Source organism: Entelurus aequoreus, linkage group LG10, assembly GCF_033978785.1.
Source record: "Entelurus aequoreus isolate RoL-2023_Sb linkage group LG10, RoL_Eaeq_v1.1, whole genome shotgun sequence".
NCBI lineage: Eukaryota > Metazoa > Chordata > Actinopteri > Syngnathiformes > Syngnathidae > Entelurus > Entelurus aequoreus.
In genome coordinates, this window is record NC_084740.1 from 46,909,581 (window position 1) to 46,928,436 (window position 18,856).

The 18,856-nt window shown below is 39.9% G+C and overlaps 1 protein-coding gene and 1 long non-coding RNA gene across 3 annotated transcripts in view; both read right to left on the bottom strand.

The window, feature by feature from the left end:
* LOC133658699 (zinc finger protein 25-like) overlaps positions 1 to 18,856 on the bottom strand; it is a 196,459-nt gene that overhangs the window by 139,379 nt on the left and 38,224 nt on the right. The gene's annotated exons all lie outside the window — the stretch shown is intronic.
* On the bottom strand, positions 1,673 to 6,678 carry LOC133658720 (uncharacterized). Its single transcript, XR_009827516.1, has 6 exons — positions 6,601 to 6,678; positions 6,273 to 6,352; positions 6,143 to 6,191; positions 4,213 to 4,519; positions 3,979 to 4,134; positions 1,673 to 3,013 (listed from the first exon to the last, which is right to left on the bottom strand). It is a non-coding gene; the product is annotated as an uncharacterized LOC133658720 (long non-coding RNA).

Below are 18,856 nucleotides of genomic sequence, written 5' to 3' on the forward strand. Positions count from 1 at the left end.
CTTATTTGCAGTCTCCATTGTCCATTAAACAAATTGCAAAAGATTCACCAACACAGATGTCCAGAATACTGTGGAATTTTGTCGAAGAAAACAGAGCTATTTGAATTGGGTCCAAACACTTCCCTTGACCTCATGACGTCACGCGCATACGTCATCATACCGTGCGTTTCCTGGGAAGTTTAAAATGTCACTTTATAAGTTAACCCGGCCGTATTGGCATGTGTTGCAATGTTAAGATTTCATCATTGATATATAATCTATCAGACTGCGTGGTCGCTAGTAGTGGCTTTCAGTAGGCCTTTAAGCACTGTATTAGAGTGCCTCTTGTAGTACTCCAACTCGCCACACTGAGAAGTGGGGGCGATCATGAGCTAGCAGATGCATGTTGCTATCATGTTTTATCAGCGAGGAAGACAGCATTTGTGTTTACTTTTTGTCAGATCCAAGTTTTAATGCTCTGCTGAATAAATGAATCACTATGGCTGCCAATATGGAGGATTATATATATATTTAAGATCAAATACTTCTCTTAACAGGTAGAAAAATGACACCACACGCTCAAAAAAATGACTCATTGGATGAACTCAATTAAAATGAGGGCAGGACTTCCATCCAACAAATATATGTTGCCCCAACTCAAAATTAGTACATTCTCACAATGCAACAAAAATGTGTTAATCCAACTAATTTTTAGCAAATAAAGCCAAACTGAAATTATTATAATACTATACTAAAGTATAGTACAATACTATCTCGCCGATTGTATTGTACCATATGTCCCGACAAGAAATCTGCGTTCAAAGAACTCCGGCTTATTAGTGATTCCCAGAGCCAAAAAAAAGTCTGCGGGCTATAGAGCATTTTCTATTCGGGCTCCAGTACTCTGGAATGCCCTCCCGGTAACAGTTAGAGATGCTACCTCAGTAGAAGCATTTAAGTCCCATCTTAAAACTCATTTGTATAATCTAGCCTTTAAATAGACCCCCCCTTTTTTAGACCAGTTGATCTGCCGTTTCTTTTCTTCTCTCCTCTTCTCCCCTGTCCCTTGCGAGGGGGAGTTGCATAGGTCCGGTGGCCATGGATGAAGTGCTGGCTGTCCAGAGCCGGGACCCCGGGTGGACCACCAGCCTGTGCATCGGTTGGGGACATCTCTGCGCTGCTGACCCGTCTCCGCTCGGGATGGTTTCCTGTTGGCCCCGCTGTGGACTGGACTCCCGCTGATGTGTTGGATCCACTGTGGACTGGACTTTCACAATGTTATGTCAGACCCACTCGACATCCGTTGCTTTCGGTCTCCCCTAGAGGGGGGGGGGTTACCCACATATGCGGTCCTCTCCAAGGTTTCTCATAGTCATTCGCCGACGTCCCACTGGGGTGAGTTTTTCCTTGCCCGTATGTGGGCTCTGTACCGAGGATGTCGTTGTGGCTTGTACAGCCCTTTGAGACACTTGTGATTTAGGGCTATATAAATAAACATTGATTGATTGATTGATAATAACTAAGCGAAATTGATTTACATTTGTCAGACTCATTTTTAACAAATACAGCTAAAATTAAATTATTTTGGTTACTAAGTGAAATGTATTTATATGTGCCCAACTCAAAATGGATTGGAAATTAAGCAAGCTAAAAATCACCCTAGATCCCATAAAAACACATCAGACAAAACCTGGTTGGTATTTTAAATGTAGAATAATCCTTAATTCAACAATCTTGAATATAACACCACAAGATGTCAAAGTTACTTGCAAACACAAAACAAAATGTTGCATTTGAGTGAAAACAAAACATCAAGAAGTCAATTTTACATAAAGATGTCAGATTTGTGTACCAACACAGACAAAGAACTTAGTTTTATATAAACAAAGATGTCAAATGTACTTGATACAAAGCATAGAGAACTCAGTCTTAGATATAAAACACCAATAAACAGTTTTACCTTTTCTTAAATAACTCGAGGCAAACTTTACGAGAAATGGTTCTCCAAAATAGTTTAAAGTGGTGTAAAATGAACACTCAGGAAACTGCAAAAACACATTTGAGTCCTGCGCAAGTGTGCTAATGTAGCCATTAGCCTTAATGTACTAGAGTTCCATCCATCCATTTTCTACCGCTTGTCCCTTTTGGGGTTGCTGGAGCCTATCTCAGCTTTGTTCAGTAAAGAAAAGAAAAGAAGGCAAATACAAAATTCCCATGCATCAAATTGGCAAGAAACAAAAATAAATAAGAAAAAGTTAACATTCACAGACCAGGAATGTGATATTAATGGGATGTTAGGAGCAAATAGCCTTTGAATGTAAGCAAGTAAAAAAAAAACATGAGACAGTACTAGCTATTCCAAAAATATATATAAAAATCCAAAATCTTGAATGGAACTCAATCCATTTCTCCTGAGTTGAGTGATGAAACGGAGGAGAGAAGTGTGGAGGGTAGTCACACTCAGAGATCAAATGGGGAGGTAAAGTTCATCCAGTCCAAACCCTAAAGTCATCTCTGTCCACTCCCCAGGACTGCATTTCATATGTTGATTGTGTACTTCAGCAGTTCAGTAAACAGCCTCTTCTTCCCTGGAACTTAGTCCATTCTGAGTCCAATTCTCAAGTTGAAAATGTTGTAGGTCATATTGTCTTAAATGGGTGAAAATGAAGGCAAAAACAATACAAGCCAAAATAAAGATCCGATGATGAACTTTGTCAACAAGTGTTCACCTCTCATGCAAGCAACTTGATTTCCAGCTGCTGTATCTTTGTGTTCAGCTTGTGCCCATCCAGGTTCATTAGGATCTTCTGGAAAAACTCAAATGTTGTCTGCAAAGTTTAGATCAAGGGCATAAATGAGGCCAAACATCATTATGACCCCCATGATGACGGTGTCCACGTTGCTCAGGACTTTAAAGCCTACGGTAACAACTCCCACATCCTCTGGCTGCCTATCGCCATCTCCACGGATGATGTACTGTATATCCCATGACTGTGAGGGCAATGTCCCTTTCTGCATCCTCAGTGGCGGAGGCCTGAACAACAACACAAAAACAGAACACTTGTGTTAGGTCAAATGCTGAACACCACTAGCAGAAAATGAATTGTTTTCTGGCATGCATATGTAATGTGTTTTTTTTTAAGTCCCCATTGCTTGTCACATCAATCATTTATGTATCATGAGTATGTAAATGTATCACGTGATTGGAAAGTTAACTATATATATATATATATATAATATAATGTTTGAAATTGTCCAGTAAATAAGTTCAGCAAGCAGCCATGAACATAATGCAATTGCTGCAACATGATCCTTTAGGCAAGCACATCCCTATAGAGATGGACCTGTGGGACAGAAATAGCTGTTTTACTCCACAAAGCCTCCGCCCGTTTGCCACTACCAGCTTAGGAGACTCTGACTCTGTCTTTTCTTGCACCTAACAGTGATTTCAAACAACAATAACAATTCAAAGAGCCCCATTGTTTATTCAAAAAGTTGTAGTGTGTTGAGGTCAAAGTACCACAATATATGTAAATAAGAATGGGTAAGACTATTTCATGCTACTGTGTAACACAAACTATTAACTTAGCAGATATTCCTTGAAGAAAGTGTCTGGATCGTCATTGAGGTAGATAACAAGGCTTCTCAGGATGCACTCCCTCCTGATGTCAATGTCGTCACACTAAAGCAGGGTGGAAAATCTAAAGAGAATGTAGCTAAATATTGGTGCAACAGTGGCACAGGGAGGGGGCAAGTTGACTAGAGGGTGTAAAGAAAACTTGATACAGCTTCTGAAGACTAGAGTATAACATGTTGAACACATTTGTGAGCAGGGCACACAACCATAAAGGCCCCAAACCAGCTTGTAGTTGCTTTGCACACCAACAAAGTGGATGAATGAAAGAGAAACGCTAAACTATTTTGCACAAAGCGCAGGCCACTTACTATATACATGTATATAAATAAATAAAATAAAACAGTTCTACTATTTCTACTTACCAAATGTATGTTTGGCAGAACTTCTTTGATTCGTTGCCCCTTCACTCCTCCTTTGCTTTTGAAGATGTGCATCAGTTTGAGTGAAAAGTGGTCCAGTTGTGACACAAACTTGGACTGCAGTGGCTTTGTAGTGATCCACAAGAACTCCTCATTAATCTGAAAAATATTCAATAAAATGTATTTAGAAAAATGTGCCATTTTCTTACAGTTAAATATCAATACAAGTGAACTTACTTCACTCTGCTGGAACAGGGCAGGCCAGCGGTTTTTGAATCCCTAATCTATCATGGGCCTCTGTTCAACGACCTCTCGTCGTCTGTGGGAGAAGGTTTTTTCCATTTTTGCTTTAATCAGCACTTCATTGTCACGCTTTTTTATTTCTGACAACAAAGCCATTCTCTAACTTTCCAAGCTTTCTTTGGTTTGGCCTTTTGGGTGCAGTGGTATGTAGTCAACTTCAGCCTTTGTCGCTTTCTTCAAGTCGGCTGCAGCTTTGCCTTGGCCTTATTCCACTGGGCATCTCGTATGTACTCAACTGGCTCTAAAACACAAAAGTGAGATGTATAGTACTGTTTAGGTTTATATGCCGTAGCAAGGGGGCCGTCCTTTGCGATAGCTACGCCTAATTGATTAGATTGGCATAGGACAGTGGACAGCTCATCAGTTAGTGACTCTTGAACTTGTAGTTTATCATCCCAAACTAAAAGTTTTGTGACAGGCCAAGATGCTGTACTTAATATGTAGTGAAATCTTAGAAAGGACCTCATCAATAACTGACTTTAGAATATGAACAATATTTTATAACTTCAATAAAATGCAAGCAATTTCCTGTTCAATAGATATTTGCAGGTTCAATGATGTTGCATCATCACAACGAAGTGTTTCAAATTCATGATCTGTATCGACACACTCTATTGGCCCAGCTTCAGATTTGTCTGACATTAGCCTTAAAGGCCTACTGAAATGATTTTTTTTTTATTTAAACGGGAATAGCAGATCCATTCTATGTGTCATACTTGATCATTTCGCGATATTGCCATAGTTTTGCTGAAAGGATTTAGTAGAGAACATCAACGATAAAGTTCGCAACTTTTGCTCGCTGATAAAAAAAGCCTTGCCTGTACCGGAAGTAGCGTGACGTCACCGGAGGAAGGACTTCTCACATTTCCCCATTGTTTACACCAGCAGCGAGAGCGATTCGGACCGAGAAAGCGACGATTAACCCATTAATTTGAGCGAGGATGAAAGATTTGTGGATGAGGAACGTTAGAGTGAAGGACTAGAGTGCAGTGCAGGGTGTATCTTTTTGCTCATCAACACCCATGCTCACCTGCGTTCCAGCGATCGACGGAAGGATGAAGGACTTCACCTGATCATCCGTGCGGTCGTCGGCTAGCGCGTCTGCTATCCAACTCATAAAGTCCTCCTGGTTGTGTTGCTGTAGTCCGCCGCTAATACACCGATCTCACCTACAGCTTTCTTCTTTGCAGTCTTCATTGTTCATTAAACAAATTGCAAAAGATTCACCAACACAGATGTCCAGAATACTGTGGACTTATGATATGAAAACAGAGCTATTTTGTATTGTATTCAATGGTATACCAATACTTCCGTTTCACTGGTTACGTCATGCGCATACGTCATCATCCAAAGATGTTTTCAACCGGAAGTTTAGCAGGAAATTTAAAATTGCACTTTATAAGTTAACCCGGCCGTATTGGCATGTGTTGCAATGTTAAGATTTCATCATTGATATATAAACTATCAGACTGCGTGGTCGCTAGTAGTGGCTTTCAGTAGGCCTTTCAAATCTATCAATGAATGTTGGTTGTGTTTCCTGTTTTTGTGTGTGTTAAATGTACTGTATACATTTGTTTTAAATGAGCAACCTAAAAATATACATGGAACCATTTCATTACACCTCAGATGTCGATTTATGTGTTGAAAATAATCTCTTTCTCTTGTTAGGTCTTTGCATGTGCACACATGACACTTGAATGTAGCTACTTCTGCTGTTTTGGGAGTTTGCTGTTTACCAGGAACTTTGTATGTATGATTTAGTAGCTTACTAAAACTGCATGGGCAATGTGTATATAGACATGGATAGCGATAACTGCCCCTTAAATACCCATGAGTCTGCCTAAAATGCTGCAACAACAAATACCTGCTCGCTAGTTCCAAACTGCATTCTTTACACTGCCACATTCATAATCCTGAAATAGAGAATAAAGAGAATTAGCATGTATCACATGAAAAGGATGACAATGATATTAAACACATAACCTATGACTTACAATCACGAGGCTGCCACAAGGAGCTTGGTAACACTTAACATTAGGAGGCTGCCACATCAAGCTTGAAAAAAATGATCAATCTGCAAAAGATATTAAGTTGTGAGTGCAAGTACCAGAATACCCAGAAGTTGAAATTGAATAAAAGCTCTGACCAATAAAACAAGATAACATTTGAACATTTGGCCATGGTGGAAGTTACCAAGCTAGCATGCAAAGTCGGACTTTAAAAGTCAAGTTCGCACCCACAAACAATTCACGAAATGTGGTATATAGCATGAATACACTAGCGGTACAGTCTACAGTAATATATAAAAAAAAGAATACTTACCAAAGACCGATCTCCACCTTCCTTCTTGGTTCCTGCTGATGCGGTCCACTCCCGCCAGAAGACGTTATGCTAATCTTCTTCTTCTTGTGATTTTATGGCGGTTGGCAAGCAACCTTGTGGTGAGCATTACCGCCACCTACTGTAATGGAGTGTGGATCGAGGTGGATTCCTACTCTAAATTATTTTATTTAACTCAGTGTTTTTAAAAAATGTGTGTATTGCTTTATAACCTGTGTGTTCTGAGTGCAATCCTAATATATCTTCCACTGCTAACCTAATATTCTCTTTCGCTAACTTATTTCCCAGTATTTCCCTTTCTCTATTATATTTTCTACAATGTATTAAAACATGTCTTACATTTTCTATCTGTTGGCAAGAATCACACAGTCCTGTAGTATGTTTCCCCATCAATTTCAATCAACTATTTAGATATGTATGTCCTAATCTCATTCTAGTAATAATGTCTTCTTATTCCTCCTCTCATTACACCTACTCTCCTCTGGACTTTGTAATACTCTCTACCTTTTCTTTCCTTATTCCAATTATCTTTTTATTGTGTTCTATCTTAATGATGTTCTTCACTTCTTCTTTACTGTGCTTCATCTCCATGTTTACTTCTGTTTTAGGGCTTGCTTGTTTTGCTACTTATCAGCTAATTCGTTCCCCTCAACTCCTACATGAGCAGGAACCCAAAGAAATGTTACCACACTTCATTTATTCTGTAGACTGCCTGAACTATTTCATCAACTAAATCTTGTCTTGTTTCTGACGCTATGTTTTTTATGCTAGTCAATGCACTGCTGGAGTCCGAGCACACGACTGCTTTTTTTGCTTTATTTTCCTCTATCCAATGAATTGCCATATAAATTGCTACCAATTCTCCCGTAAAAACAGATAATTTATCATTAATTCTTTTATTTAATACTATGTTTCCTTGTGGAATAACCGCTGCTGCTCCTACCTTATTATTTATAGTTTTTGATACATCTGTGTACACCATGATGTTGTCTAAAAACGTTTCCTCAATCCATTGTTCTATCTGGTAACTATTTGAATTTATATTCTTTAGTAATTGCATGTTTACATTTGGGTTTTCATACATCCACGGTGGTATTGCAGGGATTGGTACTGTAGGGCTAACTTTAATATTATCAATTTGAACTTTATTACATCTGTCTCCTATTATCCACCCCAAACTATTCATTTTTTTCTTCTCTTTTTCTTGGCAGTTTAATAGTACTTGATGGGTTGGATGTCCTTGCTTGGACCCTTTTAAGTTTGCGCAATAAACTACTGACAGTTGATCTCTCCTCATATCTAAAGGTTTTTCATTCATCTCTACTTGTAATGCTGCAACTGGGGTTGATTTAGTAGTTCCACAACATAACCTTAAAGCCTGTGACTGGATCCTGTCTAGTTGATTTAGTAGTTCCACAACATAACCTTAGTGCCTGTGACTGGATCCTGTCTAGTTGATTTAGTAGTTCCACAACATAACCTTAGTGCCTGTGACTGGATCCTGTCTAGTTGATTTAGTAGTTCCACAACATGACCTTAGTGCCTGTGACTGGATCATGTCTAGTTGATTTAGTAGCTCCACAACATAACCTTAGTGCCTGTGATTGGAGCCTGTCTAGTTGATTTAGTAGTTCCACAACATAACCTTAGTGCCTGTGATTGGAGCCTGTCTAGTTGATTTAGTAGTTCCTCAACATAACCTTAAAGCCTGTGACTGGATCCTGTCTAGTTGATTTAGTAGTTCCACAACATAACCTTAGTGCCTGTGACTGGATCCTGTCTAGTTGATTTAGTAGTTCCACAACATAACCTTAGTGCCTGTGACTGGATCCTGTCTAGTTGATTTAGTAGTTCCACAACATGACCTTAGTGCCTGTGACTGGATCATGTCTAGTTGATTTAGTAGCTCCACAACATAACCTTAGTGCCTGTGACTGGATCCTGTCTAGTTGATTTAGTAGTTCCACAACATAACCTTAGTGCCTGTGACTGGATCCTGTCTAGTTGATTTAGTAGTTCCACAACATAACCTTAGTGCCTGTGATTGGAGCCTGTCTAGTTGATTTAGTAGTTCCACAACATAACCTTAAAGCCTGTGACTGGATCCTGTCTAGTTGATTTAGTAGTTCCACAACATAACCTTAGTGCCTGTGACTGGATCCTGTCTAGTTGATTTAGTAGTTCCACAACATGACCTTAGTGCCTGTGACTGGATCATGTCTATTTGATTTAGTAGTTCCACAACATAACCTTAGTGCCTGTGACTTGATCCTGTCTAGTTGATTTAGTAGTTCCACAACATAACCTTAGTGCCTGTGATTGGAGCCTGTCTAGTTGATTCAGTAGCTCCACAACATAACCTTAGTGCCTGTGACTGGATCCTGTCTAGTTGATTTAGTAGTTCCACAACATAACCTTAGTGCCTGTGACTGGATCCTGTCTAGTTGATTTAGTAGTTCCACAACATGACCTTAGTGCCTGTGACTGGATCATGTCTAGTTGATTTAGTAGCTCCACAACATAACCTTAGTGCCTGTGACTGGATCCTGTCTAGTTGATTTAGTAGTTCCACAACATAACCTTAGTGCCTGTGACTGGATCCTGTCTAGTTGATTTAGTAGTTCCACAACATAACCTTAGTGCCTGTGATTGGAGCCTGTCTAGTTGATTTAGTAGTTCCACAACATAACCTTAAAGCCTGTGACTGGATCCTGTCTAGTTGATTTAGTAGTTCCACAACATAACCTTAGTGCCTGTGACTGGATCCTGTCTAGTTGATTTAGTAGCTCCACAACATAACCTTAGTGCCTGTGACTGGATCCTGTCTAGTTGATTTAGTAGTTCCACAACATAACCTTAGTGCCTGTGATTGGAGCCTGTCTAGTTGATTCAGTAGCTCCACAACATAACCTTAAAGCCTGTGACTGGATCCTGTCTAGTTGATTTAGTAGTTCCACAACATAACCTTAGTGCCTGTGTTGAGTAAATGTGATCTCATTGTTATTAATGCTGTTTCTGTGTATCATGAGAAGAGAGGCTTGCCGTTGTTGTTATGCGCCTCCAATAGGTTATATACGGTAGTGCCGGTTCATCCGCGCTATCGTCAGGTGATCTCTTCCGGTTCACTGCGCGCCAGAAAATGATGTCACACACACAGAAAAGTTCGATGGAGTTGTGTTCTTTTTCCCACAGTTACCGATGTTTTGTTTCCCGGTGCTGTGAGGCATTGTACTGAACCATTCTTAAAATAAACCATCATCTTTCATATATATACAACTGGAGTATTCATTGAAGATGAATGAAGAAGGAAGAAACCCAACAGGTTATGGGCCCAGACGTGCAACGGGAGGAAGATGGCAGCGCCTGATCTTCGATGGAGACGAGGACAACTACGAACTTTGGGAAGTAAAATTTCTTGGTCACATGAGACTTGAACGTTTAAAGGACACAATACTTTCCTCTGGCGAGGTGGACCCAGAGAAGAATGCAGAATGCTTTGCAGAGCTAATCCAATTCCTAGACGACAAAAGTCTGTTGTTGGTGATGAGAGACGCTGCTGACGATGGTCGCAAAGCACTACAAATTTTACGGCGCCATTATGCCAGTGATGGTAAGCCAAGAATTATTTCCCTGTACAACGAATTGTGTTCCCTGAAGAAAGACTCAGAAGAAACTATTACAGACTACATCATTAGAGCTGAAAAGATAGTGACTGCTTTAAGAAATACAAAGCAAGTAATATGCGATGAGTTGAGCATTGCTATGGTTCTGCGGGGCCTACCGGAACCATACAAACCATTCGTCATTCACATGACACAGAGCAACGATGAAGTGACTTTTGTGGAGTTCAAGAGCAAACTACGAAGCTACGAAGAGACCGAGAAATTTGAACACAAACCAAAATCAGACAATGTAATGAAAGTGGACATAGCGTCAGCGACCTGTTATGGATGTGGGAATCGTGGACATTTTGCGAAAAATTGTCCCCACAAAACAACACCAAAGTGGTGCAACTACCACCGAAGCACAACACATACAGACGCGACGTGCAGAAGAAAAACCAAGCCTGACTCTGCTAAACAAACTATGGAGAAAGAAGAAGATTCAAAGGAAATTGTCACCTCCTTTGTGTTCCAAGCCAGTCATTTGGTGCTTCCAGACGGCATCAAACAAAATGGACTGATGGTGGACTGTGGGGCGACGTCACACATAATCACTGAGAAGAGCAAATTCACACGATTTGATGAGACTTTTAACCCAAACAAACACTACATGGAGTTGGCCGATGGAACAAGGAAGAACAACGTGGCGCTGAGGAGAGGCGATGCAGTGGTTCTTCTACGCAACACAGAGGGGAGAAGCGTCCCCGTCACACTGAAGAACGCCTTGTTCATCCCAACCTACCCACAAGACTTCATGTCGGTGAAAGCAGCCACGACTAATGGAGCTCAAGTGATCTTCGGAGAAGGACAAAACCGGCTCATCACGAAAGAAGGAAACACCTTCAAGATAGAAGTACACGAGAGACTGTACTACCTCAAAACGGTAAACCATCAAAAACTGTATGATGATTCTGTGCATGACATGATGTCAAAAGACAAAGTGAACCTATGTTGTGATGTGAAAACATGGCACGAGATCTTGGGGCACTGCAATGTGAATGATGTGTTGAAGCTTCAAAATGTTGTGACAGGCATGACAGTTACAGGAGATGCAAACATAGAATGTGACATTTGTACACAAGGAAAATTCACTAACACTAGGAACAAATTACCTGATGTCAAAGCTAGTGCACCCCTAGAGCTGGTGCACACTGACCTGGCCGGTCCCATTGACCCCATTGGATTAGATGCGCATAAATATTCAGTCTCATTTACTGATGATTATTCAGGGGAAGTATTTGTTTACTTCTTGAAAAATAAGAGTGAAACTACCCTTGCGACAGAGAAGTTCATTGCAGACGTTTCCCCATATGGCAACGTAAAATGTATGCGCTCAGATAATGGAACTGAGTTCACTGGAAACGTTTTTCAAACACTTTTGAGAGAGAAAGGTATCAGACATGAAACCTCATCACCTTATTCCCCTCATCAAAACGGTACAGCTGAAAGACAGTGGCGAACACTGTTTGAAATGGCAAGGTGTATGCTACTAGAAAAAGAGTTACCAAAAACATTATGGCCTTATGCTGTTCAAAGTGCCGCCCACATTCGGAACAGATGTTACAATGACAGAACAAAGAACACACCATATTTCATGCTAACTGGAAAGAAGCCCAACATTTCAAAAATGTGGGTGTTTGGTTCGGGGTGTTACGCATACACTCACAGTCACAAGAAACTTGAACCAAGGTGTGAGAAAGGAGTATTTGTGGGCTATAGTAAAAATAGTCCAGCATACTTGGTCTATGATCCACAGTCAAGAAAGGTGTCAAAACACAGACTGGTAAAATTCACCAAAAAGAACACTGCAGAAAAAGAGACACAAACAAATGCGTATGACTTGGAAATCCCAGATTGTGAAAGCAATGAAACCAAACTACCTGACACTGTGTCAGAAAAATCAGTGAGCATCAAAAATCAAACTGTAACTCAAAATGATGTTGATAACCAAACACAAACTCTGGAAGTAGAGGAAGATGTGGTGTTAGATGATGCCACAACTAACATAGAGACTAGAACAGAACAAAGAGGTCGTTACCCAAAGAGAGAGAGAATTGTTCCTCCAAAATACTTAGAGGAATATGTAACAAACATTGATGATATCAATGAAAGCCATGACGTTATTGATCACTGTTGCAGGGCAGTGTGTGGAGTCCCACAGACGTATAAAGACACCCTGATGTCATCAGAGGCAGCCAGCTGGGAAAAAGCCATGAAAGACGAGTTGGCATCTCTCAAAGAAAATGACACATTTGAACTAACAACATTACCAAAAGGGAAAAATACAGTAGGCGGAAAGTGGGTTTATGCTCTCAAAGAAAACACAGAGAAAGGACAGCTTTTCAAAGCTAGATATGTTGCCAAAGGATACAGTCAAACTGAAGGTATAGATTATCAAGAAACATTTGCACCAACCGCAGACATTACTTCTGTGCGTGCATTGATGCAAATAGCTGTCTAAAATGACCTCACCATCCACCAGATGGATGTGAAAACGGCATATTTACATGCCCCCATTGATGAAGAGATATACCTAGAACAACCAGAAGGTTTTCAGAAAACATCGGACACAGGTGAAAATCTAGTATTTAGGTTGAAGAAATCAATCTATGGCCTAAAACAATCAGGGAGAAATTGGTACAAACTTCTAAATGACCATTTAGAGCAAAACAATTTCAAAAGAAACCTATCTGATCATTGTGTCTACCGAAAACAAACAGAAAATGAAACAGTCATTGTTATCATCTGGGTGGACGACCTGATCATTGCTGCAAGTAGCAAAGAAGCACTTGAGCAATTCAAAGACACAATGAAAGCCAAATTCAACATGAAAGACCTAGGTAAGATATCTTATTTCCTGGGTATTCATTTTGAACAGAAACAGAATGAAATCAAAATGGATCAAAAGATGTACATACAAAAGATGCTTGAAAGATTTGGCATGTCAGAATGCAAAAGTTCGCCAGATGTCGGCCCAGGTTATGACTCTTTGGATGGTATCCTCCCAGCGAGTCCATGCCCCCTGTTTTCCCTGGGATACGGCCTTGATCCAATACTGGTCTTGCACCACTTGTGTGACCTCTTCCACCACCATGGCCTTCCTCTGCTGTCTCGTGGCTTTGGACCAGAACTGGACTGGTTTCCCCCATCCCAGTCCTGCCTGGCTGTCTTGGACTCTTCCCAGAATCTCTTTGTATTTCAGCCTCGAGACAGCTTGGTCCACTTCCACCTGGGCCTTCCACTTTCGTCCAGTGCGGACAGTCACCGCTGCACTCTTCACAGCTTCGTCTCTTGATTCCCTCAACTCCATTACAAGGTGAGTCTTCTCCTGCCTGTAACCCAGATTGATTGACTTCAGAGGAAGTTGCAGAATGTTCTTGCCGAAAAGACCTGTGTCCGAGAAACAGCGGGGGAGGCCCAGCCACTTCCTGATATAACCGTTGGCGATGCTGTCCATCTTGCTGGCCTGAGAAGATGGAATTTCGGCTACTTCCAGCGGCCACATTACGCGGTGGAAAAGTGTGAAGTTCGGGCTGAAATACTTGTTCGGGCTCAGATAATAAATAAAACGGAAATAACTAATTATTTCTTGTGCGGCCCGGTACCAATCGATCCACGGACCGGTAGCGGCCCGCAGCCCGGTGGTTGGGGACCACTGGTCTACAGTACAGGCCAAATGTTTGGACACAGCTTCTCCTGGCTATTTACATTGTAGATTGTCACATCAACACTATGAATGAACACATGAGGAGTTATGTACTTAACAAAAAAATAACTGAAAACATGTTTTGTATTCTAGTTTCTTCAAAATAGCCACCATTTGCTCTGATTACTGTTTTGCACACTCCTGGCATTCTCTCCATGAGCTAACTCCTTCAAGACTGTTGGAAAACCATTTCAGGTGACTACCTCTTGAAGCTCATGGAGAGAATGCCAAGAGTGTGCAAAGCATTAATCAGAGCAAAGGTGGCTATTTTGAAGAAACTAGAATATAAAACATGTCTTCAGTTATTTCACCTTTTTTGTTAAGTACATAACTAACTCCACATGTGCAGTAAAAGTAATCAGAGCAAAGGGTGGCTATTTTGAAGAAACTAGAATATGAAACAAGTTTTCAGTTATTTCACCTTTTTTGTGTTCATTCCTAGTTTTGATGACAATCTACAATGTAAATAGTCATGAAAATAAAGTTGAATGAGAAGGTGTGTCCAAATGTATTGTATATGTCACACAGTTGTATTGGAACTCAGAGCAAAGTACAAAGGTAGAGATGTCCGATATTATCGGCCGATAAATGCTTTAAAATGTAATATCAGAAATTATCGGTATCGCTTTTTTTTGTTATCGGTAAGGTTTTTTTTAAAAATTTTTAAATTATTATTTATTTTTTATTAAATCAACATAAAAAACACAAGATACACTTACAATTAGTGCACCAACCCAAAAAAACTCCCTCCCCCATTTACACTCATTCACACAAAAGGGTTGTTTCTTTCTGTTATTAATATTCTGGTTCCTACATTATATATCAATATATATCAATACAGTCTGCAAGGGATACAGTCCGTAAGCACACATGATTGTGCGTGCTGCTGCTCCACTAACCTTTAACACTTAATTTTACTAATTTTTCAATCATTACTAGTTTCTATGTAACTGTTTTTATATTGTTTTACTTTCTTTTTTATTCAAAAAAATTATTTTTTTTTAAAAAGGACCTTATCTTCACCATACCTGGTTGTCCAAATTAGGCATAATAATGTCTAATTCCACGACTGTATATATCGGTATCGGTGTGACGACCGGGTGCGGGTGTTCGTTCTCTCAGTGATGCAGACGGGCTTTGGACACAGCTTGCAGGTACAACAATTATTTATTTAAGAAATAACAAATACTGGAAACAAACAAAAACGTGCACATGGCACTTAAAATACAAAACTAAAGGAGCTAGCGTGGGAGCTAGAGAAAACACTAAACATACAGAGCCTTTAGCGTGGGAGCTAGAAGGTTACCAGATCAAGAACAGAAGTCGTCACTCGTTGTGAGAAGACAAACTACGATGCAACACAGACTGAATGAAAAGGCAGGCTTATATAATGACAGTAATGAAAAACAGGTGCGCGTCGGGAACACCCGCGGCAGGTGAAAGTAATCAGTAACTATGGTAACCAAACTGAGAAGTGCTTAAACAGGAACTAGAAAGAGATCAAGACTAACAGAAAAACACAAGTGACTAGAAAACGTAAACAGAAATATGATCCGGGCAGCGGATCATAACAATCGGTTGACATCGGTATTGGTAATTAAAGAGTTGGACAATATCGGAATATCGGATATGGGCAAAAAGCCATTATCGGACATCCCTATACAAAGGTGCTGTCCGTGTGACTCTCCCATCCCCTCTTACCTTTCCGTTAAACTCTGTTTTTGCCAACAATAGTCCTTTACAAAAGGTGAAGGCGGTGGTAAATATTCATTCATCCATTTAATTAATCATTTTTACATATTTTTGGGTGTCTGGAACGTGTAATAATATTTAGATATTTTTTTCCCAAAAAAGAAATTGCTTTGGTTTTCGAACAATTCGGTCTTTGTCTGACTTTTTGGAATGACTTACTAACAAAAAGCGAGATACCACTCTACCAAACTGTACTCAGTGGCCTAGTGGTTAGAGTGTCCGCCCTGAGGTGGGTAGGTTGTGAGTTCAAACCCCAGCCGAGTCATACCAAAGACTATAAAAATGGGAGCCATTACCTCCCTGCTTGGCACTCAGCATCAAGGGTTGGAATTGGGGGTTGAATCACCAAAAATGATTCCTGGGTGCGGCCACCGCTGCTGCCCACTGCTCCCCTCACCTCCCAGGGGGTGATCAAGGGTGATGGGTCAAATGCAGAGAATAATTTCGCCACACCTAGTGTGTGTGTGACAATCATTGGTACTTTTTTATTGGTTATTGGTTTTTATTAACTGGCTGGAATAAAAAAGATAATATAACATACATCCATAAACATGGATGCATGTGAAAAAGTGCAATATATTTATCTGTACAGTAATCTATTTATTTATTTATATATGCACCTTATTGCTTTTTTATCCTGCACTACCATGAGCTTATGTAACGAAATGTTGTTCTTATCTGTACTGTAAAGTTCAAAATTAGCCACCCTTGCTCTGATTAATGCGTTGCACACTCTTGGCATTCTCTCCATGAGCTTCAGTATTTCGATACTTTGATACATTTCGAAATAAAGGGAACCACAAAAATTGCACTATTGGCTTTATTGTAACAAAAAATATTAGTGTATGTGAAACATATGTTTATTATTGTCATTTAGTCCTTAAATAAAATGTTGAACATACTAGACAACTTGTCTTTCAGTAGTAAGTAAACAAACAAAGACTCCTAATTAGTCTGCTGACGTATGCAGTAACATATTGTGTCATTTATACACCTATTATTTTGTACACATTATGAGGGACAAACTGTAAAAATGAATTATTAATCTACTTGTTCATTTACTGTTAATATCTGCTTATTTTCTGTTTTAACATGTTCTATCTACACTTCTGTTAAAATGTAATAATCACTTATTCTTCTCTTCTTTGATATTTGACATTAGTTTTGGATGATACCACACATTTAGGTATGGATCTGATACCAAGTAGTTACAGGATCATACATTGGTCATATTCAAAGTTCTCATGTGTCCAGGGACATATTTCCCGAGTTATTAAACTGTGGAAGTCGCTTCCTAGCGTTTCCGCTGATCACACCCGTCACAGGAGACCAGCGTCCAGAGTTGAACAAAGTTTTAATATGCATCAACAATTTTTATTTATTTATAAATGGTTGATTTATATAGGCTAGTAAGGTCAAGTTTTGTACCTGACAAGTTACCAACTATCCCACACCTGGGACACAGTCCTGCAGGGCCGTTTGGTAGACATCCAGACGACAGGGGGCGCCCCGCCCTACCCCCGTACTTCAGGTGGGATGGAACAATCCATATAACACGTCACAGATGACGTCACGCTAACATCACGTGACACCCCTGATGAAGGCTGCAGAAGCAAGATAGCCCAAACTTGTCAGGTACAAAACTTGACCTTACTAGCCTATATAAATCTACCATTTATAAATACACATTAATAGGCTAAATGAACCTCTTCAACACATCAACAAATGTGCTATATTTGACTTATCAGTCCTTCCAAAGTCTCTCCAACTCTCCAACTCTGCCTCCACCTGCTCCCAGCCGCTTACTGTTAAAGACAACAGATGATTAGATTAACACGTACCACCTGTGAAATCTAATCACCTGCCAGCTGTGTCTCACCGTCAGCACATGCCCCGCCCCTGCCCGATGGTGCTCGTCCTCAGTACCATGGACAGCGGCGGTGACTTTTTCTCCTACAGACAGCGCTGACTACACCTCCCCCCACATAAACATAATACAAAGAAACGTACTTTATTTGTCCCCATTGAGGCGAGGATTAGTGATTTAGAAGTAGCTAAAACACCGTGAATGGATGTTAGCTGCTAGCTAGCTAGCCATGTCTTAAAGCAGCTCTTCTTGAGGGTGTTTCAGTGTTAAAACTTCACCTTTATCTTTACTTTTTACACCAAAATGCGTCCGTTCTCCCTTTTCTGTCTACACACTGTGTCTGCTTGTAAGTACTCTGTGTTTGTGCGCTGCCGAACATGCTCCTCTGCTCGTAAAACCAGCAATGTCATGACGTGACGATGACGCGCCATCATGCCTGTAAAAAAAAAAAAAAGGACGAACCGGTACTTTTTTGAGTTTGAGTTTGAGTTTATTTCGAACATGCAAGCATACAACATGATACATCACACATGCATACAACATGATGCATCACACATGCATGCATACAACATGATACATCACACATGCATGCATACAACATGATACATCACACATGCATGCATACAACATGCACATTTTTTACTATCTATTGCATTGCTAATTTCTTCTGTCATTTTAATTAAAGCCATCAAAGTTGAAACATTAGCTGTGTATCCATATTGGTTCTCTTCTAGTATTCTATGTTTGTTAGTGAAACTCTCTAATCTGTTATTGGACACTTTTTCAATGATTTTAGAAAATTGTGGAAGTAGAGAAACAGGTCTCTAATTTGTAAATTGATGTTTGTCTCCAGTCTTATAAATTGGTGCAACTTTAGCTATTTTCATTGTGTTTGGGTATTTGAAATGATAGGTTACTAATATACATGAATGGTCCTGAGATCTCTTCTACAACCTTTTTTATGGTTTCCATATCAATTCCATTACAATCAGTTGAAGTCTTAGATTACAGGATTATAACTATTTCCTCCTGTGTCACATTACTGAGGAACATGGAGTTGGGATTTGGCTCTATGGTATCATTATAGTCCTCAATTGAAACTGGGTCTGGAATCCTTTCTTCCAATTTTGGTCCAATATTTACAAAATAATTATTGAAGCTTTCATCTACTTCCTTTATGTTGTCATTTTTTTTTATTTCCGTCTAAGAAGTATTGAGGGTAATCCCTCTTTGTGCCATTTTTAATGATGC